At 37.6% G+C, this 15383-nt stretch overlaps 1 long non-coding RNA gene across 1 annotated transcript in view; it reads right to left on the bottom strand.

Moving 5' to 3' along the window:
• Positions 1-4013: 4013 nt before the first annotated feature.
• The window catches only part of LOC309647164, a 52752-nt gene continuing 41382 nt past the window's right edge, over positions 4014-15383 (bottom strand). The window contains exon 2 of the long non-coding RNA XR_014255844.1: positions 4014-6007. This is a non-coding gene — a long non-coding RNA (uncharacterized lncRNA). The remainder of the gene's footprint in view (positions 6008-15383) is intronic.

A 15383-nucleotide genomic window follows, 5' to 3' on the forward strand; every position in this document is an offset into this window, starting at 1 on the left:
AGTCAGAATATTGTATTTGACAGCCACTTATAGGTGTGGTACCATAAGCAAGTCCATTCTCTTTTCTTGTGCCTCAGTGTTTTTAGCAATGGAATAAGAATGAAGGTCTAGGCTTTCTGAAGCAGGAAAAGGACAAGCACTGAAAAGGTGAAGAAACAGAGAGGCTACAGTTAATTCTTTCTGCTAAAAGCAGGACGTGCCATATTACCAAAGAGTCAAGTGTATGAGGAGGCTCAGTAACTATTTTTAACTTTGGTTTGGGCCAACAGTTTGAGTCATGTTTTCTTTTCTAGGTTAACTTTGGATTTTTTACTCTATTTCTCTTTTCTAGTGGACACTGATATGCTGTTATCAACACCAAGGACTTAAATCTTACCTAGTTTCAAATTGAGAGGATGATGATTGAACCACTCTCTGGTAGCGAACGAAGTGTTCTGAGAGCCAGCTAACATTCTGAAGTTGACTTAACAGGCAAACCAACCCAAATGGAGTGCACATAGGCTGACCATGATGACTGACAGTGAGAGGGAGCAGAGGAGAGAGGGGTGAAGGAAAGAACAAAGCAGCAGATTGAAGAAAGAAAAGAAAAGAAAATACGTTACCATAAAAATGTTAAAATATTAAAACAATCCGTTTAGGACTAAAAACGTGAAACAGCTCTCATCCATCAGAAACACAGCTGGTAGCACCTCTCACTGCAGGGCTTAGCCAGGGGGCATCACTGTGTGGAATTACTTTAGAATTCTGTTGATTGTTTAACATTGACCAATAGCTTCTGGGAAGGCTTAGAATATTTCAGGAATCTTCCAAGGAGGCAGCATTTAGGAATATTTTAATCTACCTGAATGTAAAGAAAACCGACAGAGACAGAGCTGAATTTTGGAGATTAGTAAATATACATTAAAATTAATATTGAGTGATAGCAGCATAGCTTCAAAGAATACACCGTTTTGAATTGAGGAAAAAGTTAACTTGATCAGTGTCTGGAAGGGCATATTATCTAACAGCGTTATCATTTGGTTCAGTTTCACTTGCAAACAGAGAAATATCTCCCTTCCTCCCTGTGAAGAGCTTCTGCAGAGAGAAGAATTTTCAAGTTGGTCTTAATAAGGATCACCAGCATACAATTTGCTATCCCTAACCAGTAGTTTCCAGCAATGTTATAACATACTATGTATTGTACCCCAGGAAGAGGAATGTTTTCCTGGGGTACAATACATAGTATTTCTAACTGAAGGATCATCACACAGGGAAACTTTGTTCTTTTCTGTATTGGAGTACAGTACAGCAGTACTTGAATTTTCAGAGTGATTTGGAGAAGATAAGAGCTTTCCAAATAAAAGTAAATTTATGGGATTTAAAAAAAGAAACATTTTTCTTCCCTATGAAAAAGACAAATGGGTGATATGAGCTCATATTGAGGCAGAATTTCATAGCTACAAATTAATGTCTTGGGTTTTCATTGACTTTTGTTTAGCCAAGTGGCCCTCAGACTACCCTGGATTGTGGGCATCTTCCATGAAGTCAAAAGATTTGTAGGTCACATTTATCACTTTCTCTCAAAAATATTTCAGGAAATACTAGAATATACAAATAGGTGTATACTTAAAAATATACAAATATATACGCTTAAATAGTGAAGTAATTTTGAAGAATAGTGTGCCTCAATGTATCATCAATGGACTTATAAATAAAATGTCAGAAATAGAAATTTAGACAATTACATCCTAAGTTGTCAATATAAACAACGGCTTTAAATTATAACAATACCATTCTGAATGGACCTGCAGAAATCCTTGGTCTTGTGGCTGAGTTGTGCATTGGCTGTGCTTTGATAGTAACTGATATCAGGGTTTGAAGTGTGAATTATGTTGAATGATTTTATAATCCAATGAAAAAAGCCCAGAGTCTGGAGTTAGAAGCTCCATGTCCAAGACCTGGAAACACCAATAATAGGATGTACGGTTCTGAACAAGCCTCTTAACAGTACTGAGTCTCAGTTTTCTTATCAATAACTGGGAATATTTAATAGGTTAATGCAAAGATCAAAAAAGAAAATATACATTAAAAGTATGTATATAGCATGAACACACTGAGAAAATAACTATTTTAATTGCTAACAATAAGTAATAACTTATTTTATTAAAGGAAAGTGGTAAAAAGAATATCTCCACCTCCTACTCCGTTGCAAAAATGCTCAGTATTAATGTCAACATCTTTGTAAAGAGAAGAAAGAATCTAAGGAAAATTTTGAGAATTTTTTGCTGACTATAAACATTTTTTTCTTTATGGAGATATTAAACTAGTTAAGATAGTAAAATATGTAAAATTTATTTTCTTTTTCCCCAAAAAAGAGAAAGTATTTTAGTAAAACATGTAAACATCTTTCCCTCAAAAGCATCCTAAGATGTGAGTGAAGTAGCATAGTCAAATACATTAGCAATTGTTTTGAAAGTAACAATGCAACTTAAGCATAGAGCTTCTCAGAGTTTGAGAGCAGCCTGGGTCACTCTGATGATTTGAGGCTTCCAGATATATTAAGAGAATATGGGTGTCATAACAGGGTTACAGAAATTGTAGTATATTTTAGCTCTTTATGTTTAGCCAAGTAATACTTTTAAGAACCACAAGAAATACAATGACTATGTGTTTACATCTCTTCAGCACCCTCGATGACCAAGAGGTACAGCATAAATGATTTTTCTGCCCTCTTTCCAACTGTCTCCCCATCCTGTAGTAACCTGGAATTAAGCACATTATTTTCAAGAGGTAGCAGCTGTTTTTGAGTATGGAGTATGTACTGGGCAGCTGCAAATCTGCTCCTTAGAATGGATAACAGTGTTGCTCCAGATAGTCTTATCCAGCAAGAACGATCTGGGTTCAGTAGAAAAATTCAGTATATGTGAGTAGCATCCTAGATGTGCCTCTATTTTTATCATCCTCTGCAAGGATGAATACATTTCTTTTATTTCAGAGAGTGTGCATTGAGTCACTTCCCTCATACATATTTTAAAGCAAAGAATAAACTAAGGCAGCCTGTACATTTGCCTTCCATATATATACACAGATGAAACAACTTCCACATGGGCTTTTAATTATGTTATCCCAAACTAATATTCTTTGAAAAAGCAATTTTCTCTCCATGGAGTTACCCCTGTAAATTGGCACATGACGGGAACAAGGACTCTTTAAACACTAATATTCACATCCATTCTAACCAACCGCAATGCCAAGAAACGCTCTGAATCTTTCAACGGACCTCCCACATTCTTAACAGGATGTTTTCTGTGCATCGTGATCCACAAATATTATCATTCCATGACAATGCAGTTTCATCAAGGTACGTCTCAATCCATGGGATACGAGTCCCACACAACAGACGGAGAATTTGGCGCGCCCGGTGCACGCTGCGTGTGTTACTTACTGGTTATATTGCAGTGGTCACACTGAGTCCCGTATGGCGCCGTATTAACGAATGGCATGCAAGCACCTTCTGTTGAAACATCTGCGACAGGGAAATTTCAGGCATTTTTCCAGATAATTTTTGTGCTCTGGACCAAATTTCCATTAGGACTATAAAACCTGGCAAGCAGTCCTGTTGTGTATGATTTTTTAATAAACTGGGACATGCCTTTGTTAAAGGAGTGAGGCTCTTCGGAGACTCCTTTCTATTATAAAAAGTTCAGAAAAACATATGACAGATCACGAAACAACATCTCTTAACTTTTTTTTTTTTTAAGTGCAAGGTTCCAGGCTTTCATCGACATATAGATAAATTCACAACTTTGGATGAAAAAGCAAAAATGCTGATTTTCATATCTTGGAGTAGATGATTCCAGTGGTGGTTTTCCTTAAACACATGTTTGTTAAGAATGCATACGACCAACAGAGATTTTTTTTTTATGTATTTAATTTTTGATGCTTGCTGCCAAAAAAATATCCATGCTAGAGTTTTTAGTTGTTTTAGAAGACCCCATGTCTCACAATTAGGAAAAAAGTGAAGAGTTCGGGCACATGCTAATTTGTACTCATAAACAATGTGAACTTAACAACTAGCATTGTTCCTTTTTTTTCACTACTTCAAATATGAGTGTTTCCATTTCTTTGCTCACTGCCAATAACCACCCTACTAGAGTAATGGAGACTAGAAAACCTCCCTTTTGTAATTCTTTAATTCCCAATGCCTTGCCACAAACACTAATGCAAAACAAACATGCTTGGCAGTAAATACGTGCATTATCATTATGTAAATAGGCATGTTATCATTATACTTCAGTGAGGCTGTTCTTTGTAAAGGCTTTTTTTCTTTCTAAATATATCATCCGGTTTAAGTTATAATGCATATTATACCACTGGGGCTATCAGGGAGAATTTGTAGAGTGTATATAATATAAAAAAATGTTTACCACCTATGCATATTGTGTGTGATACAAAGACTACTAAACAAACAGACTAATGCAGCTGCACCTCGTGCAATTCCACCCAGCAGTGCACAGAACCTTTGAGATTAATATCCATCTTGCTGTTCAAATTGAGTACCACATTATGACATTTTATACTGACAACATTATAAGCTGAGATGATATATTTTAAACTCAGTGAGATGAATGATCTAGTACTAGCAGAAAATAGTCTGCATATCTGAACCTTATATGAACTAGGAACGACTCATGTCACAGTCTGTTTGAAAATGTTACAATGCTTGCATAAATCCATTGTTTATGCATAAGCACCAGGGAACTGGAATCCTGAGGCAGGCAGTAATCTGTAAAGTTCTTCTGGCGCTTGATAAGCATGCAACATGCATCTCACATTCTCCTTGGTGAATTGCAAATGTTTATGTAAGAAAGTGCATATAGCTGCATATTATATGAAAAGATCAAGGCAGATTTCTTCATTGGGGTTTGGAAAGGAGCATAGAGAGAATGGGCATAAGAAAAGGAAGGGCCTAGTACATATCTAATTTACTTAAGCCCCTAAGGACAAGCAAAACTCAGCTGAAGAAGTAGATTTTTAGTCCCGTTATTTGTCTTCACATTCCATAGCTGTCAACATTATTGGACCTATCAACCATTTATTTTATTTTACCTATGAAGATACAGCAGTGAAAATAATTAAAACAAGGATGACGGTCTTCCTTTTCTTCCATTATTTTCTCTTTTCTGGAGCAAGTAAGCTGTTAACTCTGAAACAAGAAGACAATTATAATAGTTATTCTTTGTTTAATATAATGTTGTTAAAGCTTTTTTTTTTTTTTAAAGTCTCCTAAAGGAGTATGCCATTTGACACAGAGTTAAAAATGATAAGAGCTCAAACAGCTTGAAGATTTGATTTCTGTAAATTTAAAACTCATTAGCATTAGAATCTGATTTACAGGGCTTCAGAATAAATAAATTAGGTGATGTTTTTCATTTGCTCACCTCACCCTGTACTAAGCACTTGTTCTGTGTAAAGCCTTTTTCCTTTTTATATGCATTACCCAATCTTAGTTATCATGCACAGTATACCATTGGGGCTGGAGACAACACAAGGATGGCTTTGAAGAGTTTCAAATATTCACCACATGCATCAGACTTTCTGCTTTGATCCAAGAAAAGACCATTTCTATTCTATCATAAGGTTAAAAGGTGGGTAAGATTTGAGAAGTGGGGCCCAGGAGCAGATATGGCATAGGCACTAACATGATGTGTCAGACAGTGTTTGCTGTCTTCATGGGAGAGAACAAGTCTCCTTCCTCACTCCAGGCCTTTGTGCTTGTTCTCTCCACTTCCTTCCCCCCTCCACCCTAAATCTTCCCTCTCCCACTTTATCTGGCTCATTTCAAGTTGTGTTAGTCCTCCAGGGCTGCCATACCAAAATACCACACACTAGGGAGCTTAAACAACAGAAATTTATTTTCTTACAGTTCTGGAGGCTGGAAGTCTAAGATCAAGGTGCCATCAAGGTTAGTTTCTGTCAAGGCCTCTCTTCCTGGGTTATAGACAACCACCTCCTTGCTGGCTTTCCTCTGTGCACACAAATACAGTTGCATTGAGGGTTAGGGCTTCAACACACGAATTTGGAAGGGACACAATTCAGTCCATAGCACTAGTCATCATTCAGGTCACAGCTAAGATCAGCTTTCCTCCCAGAGGTCTCCCCAACTTTAAACTCAGGGTCAAGTGGCAGTTTCAAATTAAGCCAGAGGTCCAGTACTATTTTGCGTGTCACAGTAGCAAGCCTGATGTTCTTTCTACCTTATGACAATTGGACTTAGTTAAGGAGCTATGATATGTGTCTTTGAGAGTGTCACGGTAAAGATGCTCCATGAGTCAGAATCGTGTGGCTCAAGGTCCCTGACCAGGGTGTGAGGAACTGATGAGAGAACCCCTCTTTGAAAGTGGACCCACTTTTTGCATTTGTGAAAGTAAAAACTGAGGATTGGAAGACTTAAAATTAGGGAATGATAATCCACGAAAATGGGGTTTCAAATGTTGACAAAAATGTTAGCTTGGCGTCTGATGCTTATAGCCTGATTGGGTTGACGGAGAAAGACTTAGCATTCTTAAGGGTTAACGTGCCTCTGACTGGGAGCAGATTGAGGGCAGTGTCTTATCCGCAGTTTATTCAAGATTCAAAAAGTCAGTCACATGTTGTTTTACCTCTTCCTTGGTTTCATAAACTTGAATGTGTAATTATGTAGCCATCACCATTAGTTTCATTTTCAGGAATCCTATCTGGCTTTTGCAAGCTTCCTGGGGAGGGTGGTAATCACTCAGGTTTATGGGCTTCTCCACAGGGCCTCTCTGAGAAGCCATTGCTGCCTCTTCCCCAGATCATGATTGAGATTGTATCAGTGTCCAACAAGCCTTGGTGACCTAATAGAGCTTTGTCTCGATCAATTAAATTACATAGATAGCTGAGAAGATCTCTGTCAGCGGAAACAGGTAGAACAGTGGTTTTCTCCTCTAGGAGGCATTTGGCACTGTCTGGAGAATTTTTTAGTTGATACTCATTTTGGGAAGGGGACAGGGAGAGTGACACTGATATCTAGTAGGTAGAGGTCAGGGATGCTGCTAAACATTCTACGGTGCACAGGACAGGTGCCACAACAAAGGATTATCTGGCCCAGATGTCAATAGTTCCAAGTTTAGAAACCCTGATGTAGAGGTTAATAAAAAGGGGCTCTGTATTAAAATAGTTACATGAATAGTTTTCCTAACCAAAGTTAAGTTCACTCACCTGTAAAATAAAGATAAAAATATGCATTTCTTAGTTCTGTTATAAGGATTAACTGATATAATATATTCAAATATTTATTTTTAGTTTAGCATAAACCAGGTGGTGGACAAACTCTAAAGTGCTTGGTGCAGTGACATACACTCAGAAAGCAACAAAGAAATGTCAGAACTATTGTGATACATTTCTAAATAAGTAAACAAGCAGTTGCAAATAGATAGCATTGACTAGGTTATGGGGGTGGGGGTGTTGGGGTTGGTGGATGGGTAGGTGTGTTAGACTGGGAAATTATCTGTGATTGCCCCGTTGTTCTGAAAATGAAACTATCGGATGATAAGTGAAAAAAGGGAACTCGATTCATCAGCCAAATCTCAGTCACATCCCAGTCACATCTCTTGAGAGATCAGTGAGCCTTGGGGACAAGGAAGCAGCACTGTGAGAGCAGTAGAAGGCTCAGGGGACACAAAAAGATAGGGACAGGGATTGAGGAATCTGAGTGAAAGTGAGAGTCCCAGAAAGTACTGGGAAAAATTATACATGTGGGAGGATGGGAGGAGGCTGGGCTGGAATTCTCAAACCAATTTTATCTATGGCTACAACCTTGACGTCAGAAGGATCTAATCTTTCCAATTGAAAAAGAACTCATTTTCCTTCTATGAAAACACTTGGGACACAGTAGGTCTTCAATCAAGGCTCTACTATAGTTACACCAATCTCTCCAGGAGTTTTTCTTCACATCAGGAAACTGTCCCGCACCCCTTCCACATTTTGGATTACCTCTGTGAGGTAGCATCCCACCTCCTGGGGCTGTGTGAAAGAGAAAATGATGGTTGCATTTCTCGAGGGATATTAGCTTGGTGTGGGACATTGGTCTATTGGTGTCTGGAGTTATATCCAACATGAATTGAAAGTTAGAGGGAATTTTAATTGTTTTTAAAATAGCAAATATAAAAACATCTGAAATTCCTAAAAAACCACTGGCTAATTGAGCATAGTAACGAGATTAATGAAAAGCTGGAAAGTTCTTGCTGTTAATTTCCTAATCAGTACAATCATAAAATGACTAGCTTTTTAGGAGACATATCCATTTACAAAAATTCTATGTTAAGAAAGAAATTATCTTCTCAGAGGGTTGTTTTCTTTTTTTGTGAACTGAAATGTATTTCTGACCCCCTTTTAACTGACGAGCTCTCCCAGAAGTGGGGGCCTTGAAGGCAAGCAGAACTCAATTCCAAATCCACAATGGTCACCCGGCGCCTGCATTTCCCCTAACTCCTTTCAAGTTGAACACACTTTTCAAGAAAGGGGAAAAAAATAGAAATGCTGGAGAAGCCTTTTATAAACAAGCCATTTAAACTTCAGAGACAATTAGCCCCCTGCCCATTTTTAACCTCTGGGTTTCATAGCCTCGGCTTTACTGACAATTTACTTTTGAAATTCTCAGGCCTGTTCTGCTGGCCCGGCCGAGCCCTGCCTTCACATGTGTCGGCTGCATGGAGATGTCGAGCTGCCATGGTCAGTCTGACGAAGTATACATAAGCTTTTGGCACCATGTCTCTGCAATATCGCGGACGGTCAAGGAGGCGCCTGTTATAAAAATACACAGTGAAACACAAGTGAAGGACTGCTCTTTCTCAAAGACAAGCGTAATGCATTCCTTCTGTTTAGGCTCATTTTCCAGCCTTTCACATTCTTTGTGAACAAGAGTTATAAAACAACCCTGATGCAGGCCAATTATTTTTACTTTGAAGACCATTAATCAAGATTGACTAAGAAAATGAAGACAGCTAAGCAAAATTTCATATGTGACTAGAGTGAGATTAAAATAAAACCAGATGGGATGGACAGAGACGCTAAGCATGTTTTTTTCTAATTTTTGGACTCATGTAATAAATGTCTTTTACAAATTACAGCACTCATTTTCTTACAGTAAATCAAATCAGGCCATAATGTACAAGTGGTCTCATTGCTGAAATGTCAAAAATAGAACCTGCCTTGTTCTTGCAGAGTAATTCCTCAAATGTAAACCAGCAGTGCGGGCTAACAGTCTATCAGCCATCTACCTGTGTGCAATCAGACGGTACCTGATGGATGTGATTCTCATGGCCTCAGAGCAAACCACACAGTGAATTCACAGGAACCTCACCGTGAAATGATGAGAGTTTTAAATCAGAGTCATCAAGTAGTCCAGGGCCGTATTTGTTCAGAAAAGGCAGGTTCAAGATCTTTTAAATATCCAGACTCTCTGTCATGAAAATGACTAGGAAGGCCACAAACTACCTATTCAGAGACTTTAAAGTGATTTTCTCTCGATCTTCAGGATCTGCCACTGCTAGTAGATTGATTATTTTAGTCACATGAACACACGTTTTGAAATACACATTTTATGAACAGAATAGTAAAATGTGTGTGTTTAAAAATAAAATGGAATCCTTCTCCTGAAATTTTCGGTGCCTTTTTCCCCCTAATTTTGCATGGATAACAAGGTTCTATTTCCCTTACTTCATACAGCAGCAGTATCTTCCCCCAGTGAGGAAATGACTGAAAATAACCAGCTGTTTCAGGATCTTTATCAAAACACACATAATCCTAAAGAATTCTTTGCCATTTAGCATTGTCAGGTTAAAAAGTCTGCCTAGAAAATAAGACTAAACTTTCTTTTCTCAGCACTCAATGAACCATTTCCACAATATATTTAGAGAGGACACATGCATTTCTTAAAGCAGATTCAAAATAATCTGTTAAAAAAATGAAGTAAATTTCAACTATGGTAAATTTTCTCAACTCCTCAATGCTTCCTTTCTGAAATGAAGAAAGCGATTTTGAATTCTAAAAAGGACTTTAAAAAAAAAAAAATTATTTTCCTGACAAAAACAAAATAGAAAATACACAAAATACAAGAACCAAAATACAAAAAATATCTACCCATGAGAATGCAGAGGGTGACCTACCATTCCCCCTTTACAAATTTCTAAACAAATCTGGAAACATTCGTCCAAAATTCCTCAGAAAACAATACAATTCCCTAGATATTTATGATGATGGGATCCTCAAAAGTCACATTAACACTGTGTTTTTCTAAGTGGGCTCACCATTTAATTCCTTCCTATTTAAAGCCTGCTGGTGAATACTTTTGTAAACAAAGTTTCTTATTGATAAATGGAGCTAACATCAAGGAATTAAATTGGCACAAATAAACTTCTAAAAGTTATTTATTTTTAAAGTTCAAATTCTTGTGTGGATTTCTTTATCAGTGACTCTAGCAACCAGATTAACTCTCCATAATATGCTTATTTGTAAATCTAGGAATAAAGGACTCCACACATTGATATGTCCCTAACTCATGCAGAGTATTATCATGAAAATTTTCTGCCTTGATTTTTTTCTTTTTTTGTCAAAAAGAGCTACTTTTCTCAATGTCTAAATGTCTGTCAATTACAACTTCATTCTCCAAACCTAAACCTTAAAATCCCCCAATTTTAACATCTTGGAGTTCTTTTAATATCACTAACCCCCATGCTGCCTTGCCTCACTAGTCCCCTCCAGTCACCAAGCGCTGTCTCCAAAGTCAGCCCACACAGGCAAGGCTTCCCGAAGTCTAATAAAGAGCAGCTGGCCACCTGGGGGAAATATGTCAAAGGGGTGGCGGTGTTATTAAGTCATCAGCTTTCTATGCAAAGAGGAGCAAGTGTGCCTAAAACCTAAGAAATGGAGCAGAATAGATGAACTTACCACACCAAGAGGATCCTTTCATTCTCCCCCACTTTACTCTAAGTATTTTAGCTATTCCTAGTTCCATCATTCATCCTGAAGTCAAAAATCTAGACATTATTCTAGATTCTGCTCTTTCCTTATCCACATCCAATCCATCATTAAATGCTACCAACTTTGCCTTCAAAACACATCCCAATTCTCAACATTTCTTACTACTCACTGTTGAACTCCTAGCCAAGTCCCCCCATCATAATCTCTTACCTGGAATATAGCAATAAACTCCTCCATGATCTTCCTGCCTCTCCTCTTGCCCTTGTGATTAATTGTCAAGAGAGTAGGCAGAGTGATCTTTTCAAAGTGGAAATTAGGTCTCATCTCACATTCATCTTAAAAACTTTCCAATTGTTTCCTTTCCCAAATATGCACCCTAATTCATAACAATGGCGACACCCTAACTTATTACAGTGACCTAAACAACCTTATCTTGTCGGTCTCTACCTACCTTTCTTCCACTTCCACTGTGGCTTACCACATTCAAGCCTAACTGGCTCTTTCTGGTTCCTGGAACAAGCCAAGTTCATTTCTATCCTGGGGCCATTGCACTAGTTATGTCCTATATGCAGAACACTAAAAAAAATATATTTTGCCAATATTTTGTATGGCTGTCTGCTTCCTGTCATTTAAATCTCTGTTTAAATGTCACTTCCTCAGAAGGGCCACTTTAACACTCTGCCTAAATTTCCCCCAGTCATTATCTGTCACATCACCTTATTGTGATTATCTGCCCTTTTTCTTGTGGATGTGTTCATTTATTTGGTCACTGTCTATCAACACAAGGATATGAGCCCCATTATGGCTGAGGCCTTGTCTCTCTCATTTACTGCTGTATTTCAAACAGCATTAGATCTGTGACTGGTCTTTAACAGGAATAAGTTTGTTGAATAAATGAAGGAATGAAAAATGGAAAGGAAAAAGAGATATTAAGTCAGAGCACACACACAAAAAATAGAAATGAACAGGTTGAAAATGAGGTATACACAGCTGAAGTTTCCTTCCGAGTTGAAACCCACAAATGTAGGGCCTCCTCAGCAGCCTCTCCTTTACATGGAGAGTTTGTTTTTAAAGAGGCAAAGTTACACTAAACATAGTAACTCCATGGGAATGACTTTTTAAATCCTCCCCTTCTTGACGGAAAATTTCTAGCTCTATCCGCATCACCTTTTCCCTCAGTTCTCTATGCTTTCCTGGCTTCACCACCTTGTTCTGATCTTCCCTATTTGCAGTCCTTTCAGCGCACTGGTGCCAAATCAATCTAACTAAAAACAGTTTGCATGACGTCACCTCTCAGTGCAAAACACTCTTCAAGTGGTTCTCATTATCTAAGGGTAAAGGTCAAACATTTTAGTTTAGCACATAAGACCATCGAACTCTACCCAGACATCCTTCCCAATCGAATATATCCCCTAGTCCAGCCATAGTCCTCAGCCCCTTGAACTCACCTTGATCCTGATATTGGTCACATAATTCCTGCTGATTAAAATTTTTTCTTTCTCTTCGACTCAACTTTTAACAAGTGATCATGATCCAAACAGAATCCCAAAGGATCTTTTTTACATCCTAATATGCTTATTATTATTTACTATATATTTACTATATCTTTGGCCATTATCATACATTACTTTCAAATGATCGTTATTTTCTCATTTACACAAGTCTTGGTTTTCTTGAAGGTTGAACATATGTTTTTCTTTACTTTCTCCCTGCACCTGAATTCAGCTTTGACAGTGAATATGTTATTGGAAATCTTAGAGACGAAGTTTCCTCATCTGGAAAAGGGGAATAATAATAATAGCCTTGTAGATTTTCTAGAAAAAATAAATGAGATAGTGCATTTAATAAGTTTAGCACAGTGTCTGGCATATATAAAGTGTTACTCTTTTAGCCCATCACAAAGAGGCAGGTTAACAAACATTAATTAGCCAAATGATTTTTAGAAACCACATAAAACACAGCTGATCATGACATAGATTTATTTATACTGCAAATGTACCTCTCCAAAACATACATGTAGTAAACACCTATAAGTTAATCTTTTTTAAGAGGATATGACATCTGATTTCTAATACCACCACTGTATTTAGTAACCCAATGCTTCTTAACCTACTTTAGAACTGAAACCCTACTGAAAATCTGATTAAAGCTCTTGACTCCCTCTCAAGAAAAATACATGTACGTACAAAATTTGGTATAAAATTTCAGAGAAATTCATGTCCCCTTACGGATGATGAGTGAACTTCTGGGAATCTATTGGACCCTAAGCAAGTTGTGAAATCCAGTGTCAAGACTGATCACTCTTCCCATTCCTTGCTGTTGAAAATGCTGTGTTGAAAACCAAACACCAATCTATAACAGAATCATAAACTCAACTTTTTTAAAAAAATAAAGACAAAATTAAATGAGCTAAAAGAAAACCAAAATAAGGACTTCCCTGGTGGCACAGTGGTTAAGAATCCACCTGCTAATGCAGGGGACACACTTTCGAGTCCTGGTCTGGGAAGATCCCACATGCCGCGGAGCAACTAAGCCTGTGCACCACAACTACTGAGCCTGAGCTCTAGAGCCCTTGAGCCACAACTACTGAAGTCCGAGTGCCTAGAGCCGGGCACCGCAACGAAGAACAGCCCCTGCTCACCGCAACTAGAGAAAGCCTGAGCGCAGCAACAAAGACCCAACATAGCCAAAACTAAATAAATAAATTTATATATTAAAAAAAGAAAACCAAAATAATGAAGAAATAATAAATATGTTTTTAGTAGGTGTTGGGACTAGGCGAAATGAGTGAAGGGAATCAAGAGGTATGAATGTCCAGATATATAATAAATAAGTCACAAAGATGTAATTAATGTACAGCATGGTGGCTATAGTCAATAATACTGTACTGCATATTTGAAAGCTGTTAAGAGGGTAAATCTTAAAAGTTCTCATCACATACACAAAAAAATTATAACTGTGTGGTGACAGATGGTAACTAGACTTATTGTGCTGATCATTTTGGCAATGTATACGAATGTCAAACCATTATGTTTTACACCTGAAACTAATATAATTTTGTGTGTCAATTATACTGCAATACAAAAATCAGGTTGAACTTTAAAAATAAATAAATAAATATGTTTCTCTCAAGACTTTTTGCAACAAGTGCAGTATGATGTCTTTATATTGTGTTTCAAAAAACATGGACCACTCACTTTAGGTTGCTTCTTTTTTACATATGAAATAGAAAGCTATGAAATCAAAGGAGAGTCCAAGTTTAACTTGAAATTTGAGATTCAGTTCTCATCAGCTTCCCTCCTTCCTTCCTTCCTTCCTTCCTTCTTTGAAGTAATTTAATGCTTTCTACTCTAACAGATCTTATAGTCTTGTGAAAAAGGTAACATTATTAAATGCTCATATGAATATATATATGCAGTCACAATATAATATGTGCCAAGAAAGACAATCACTGGAAGCTATAAGAGTATATAACTAGAGGAGATGACCTAATTTAGGGATCAGAGAAACTATCTTGGAGAAAGACACATTTTAATTGAGATTTGAAGGCTGAGTAGGATTTAATTAGGTGAAATGTGCAGGGTGGGCAACTGCATTATGTAATAGGAAAATCATCAAGTCAGGGAGGAACATTTTAGGAACTCAGAGAATACCAGTGTCTCTGGAAGGTGGGAGAATTATGGAAAATATTGTAAGCCATGTATTTCTATTAGGGATACTCAATTTCAAGTAACAGAAGATCCTACTAACAGGGGTTTAAAAAATGTGGGTTCAATAACAAAAATTTTAAAGGTAGGCAATTACCAGCATTGGTTTAGCCTTCCACTGATGTCACTGAAGACCCAGAGTTATTGTTTTTCCTCCATCCACAATTAGTGTGTTGTCCTTCATCCTCACACTTGCCATCTCATGGTCATAAGACAGCTGCTGAAGCCCCAGGTATCACAACCATATTCAAGGCAGGAGGAAGTGAAGAAAAGGTGGCAGCACCAGCTACATCTTTCTGAAAAAGCAAAAGCAAGTCTTCTCAGTCCCCAGCAGATTTCCAGTTATACCTCACTGGTTAGAAATCTGTCACATGCCTGCCTCTAACTGTAAGTGCAAGGAAGTCTGGAGAAGTGAGTATTTAGCTTTTCCAGCTTTCTGGAGGAGATGGGTCAGGGAGAACTGAGATGGGGACTGATGTAGGGGTGCAGACAATTATGCCTGCCACTCATGTAAAGGGTTTTATTCTTTATCTTAAAAAACAAAATGAGGGAAGCCAGTAAATGTTCTAATTTAAAAATGCATCATCATTTTAAAACGTCTCTCAGCTGTCAGGGGGAAAATTGATTGGAGGGGACAAGAGATGATCTGAAGTGATGTTAGAAAGATATTGATTAAGGTGAGAGAGGGCTGAG

This window comes from Balaenoptera physalus (genome assembly GCF_965194825.1).
Source record: "Balaenoptera physalus genome assembly, chromosome: 17".
NCBI lineage: Eukaryota > Metazoa > Chordata > Mammalia > Artiodactyla > Balaenopteridae > Balaenoptera > Balaenoptera physalus.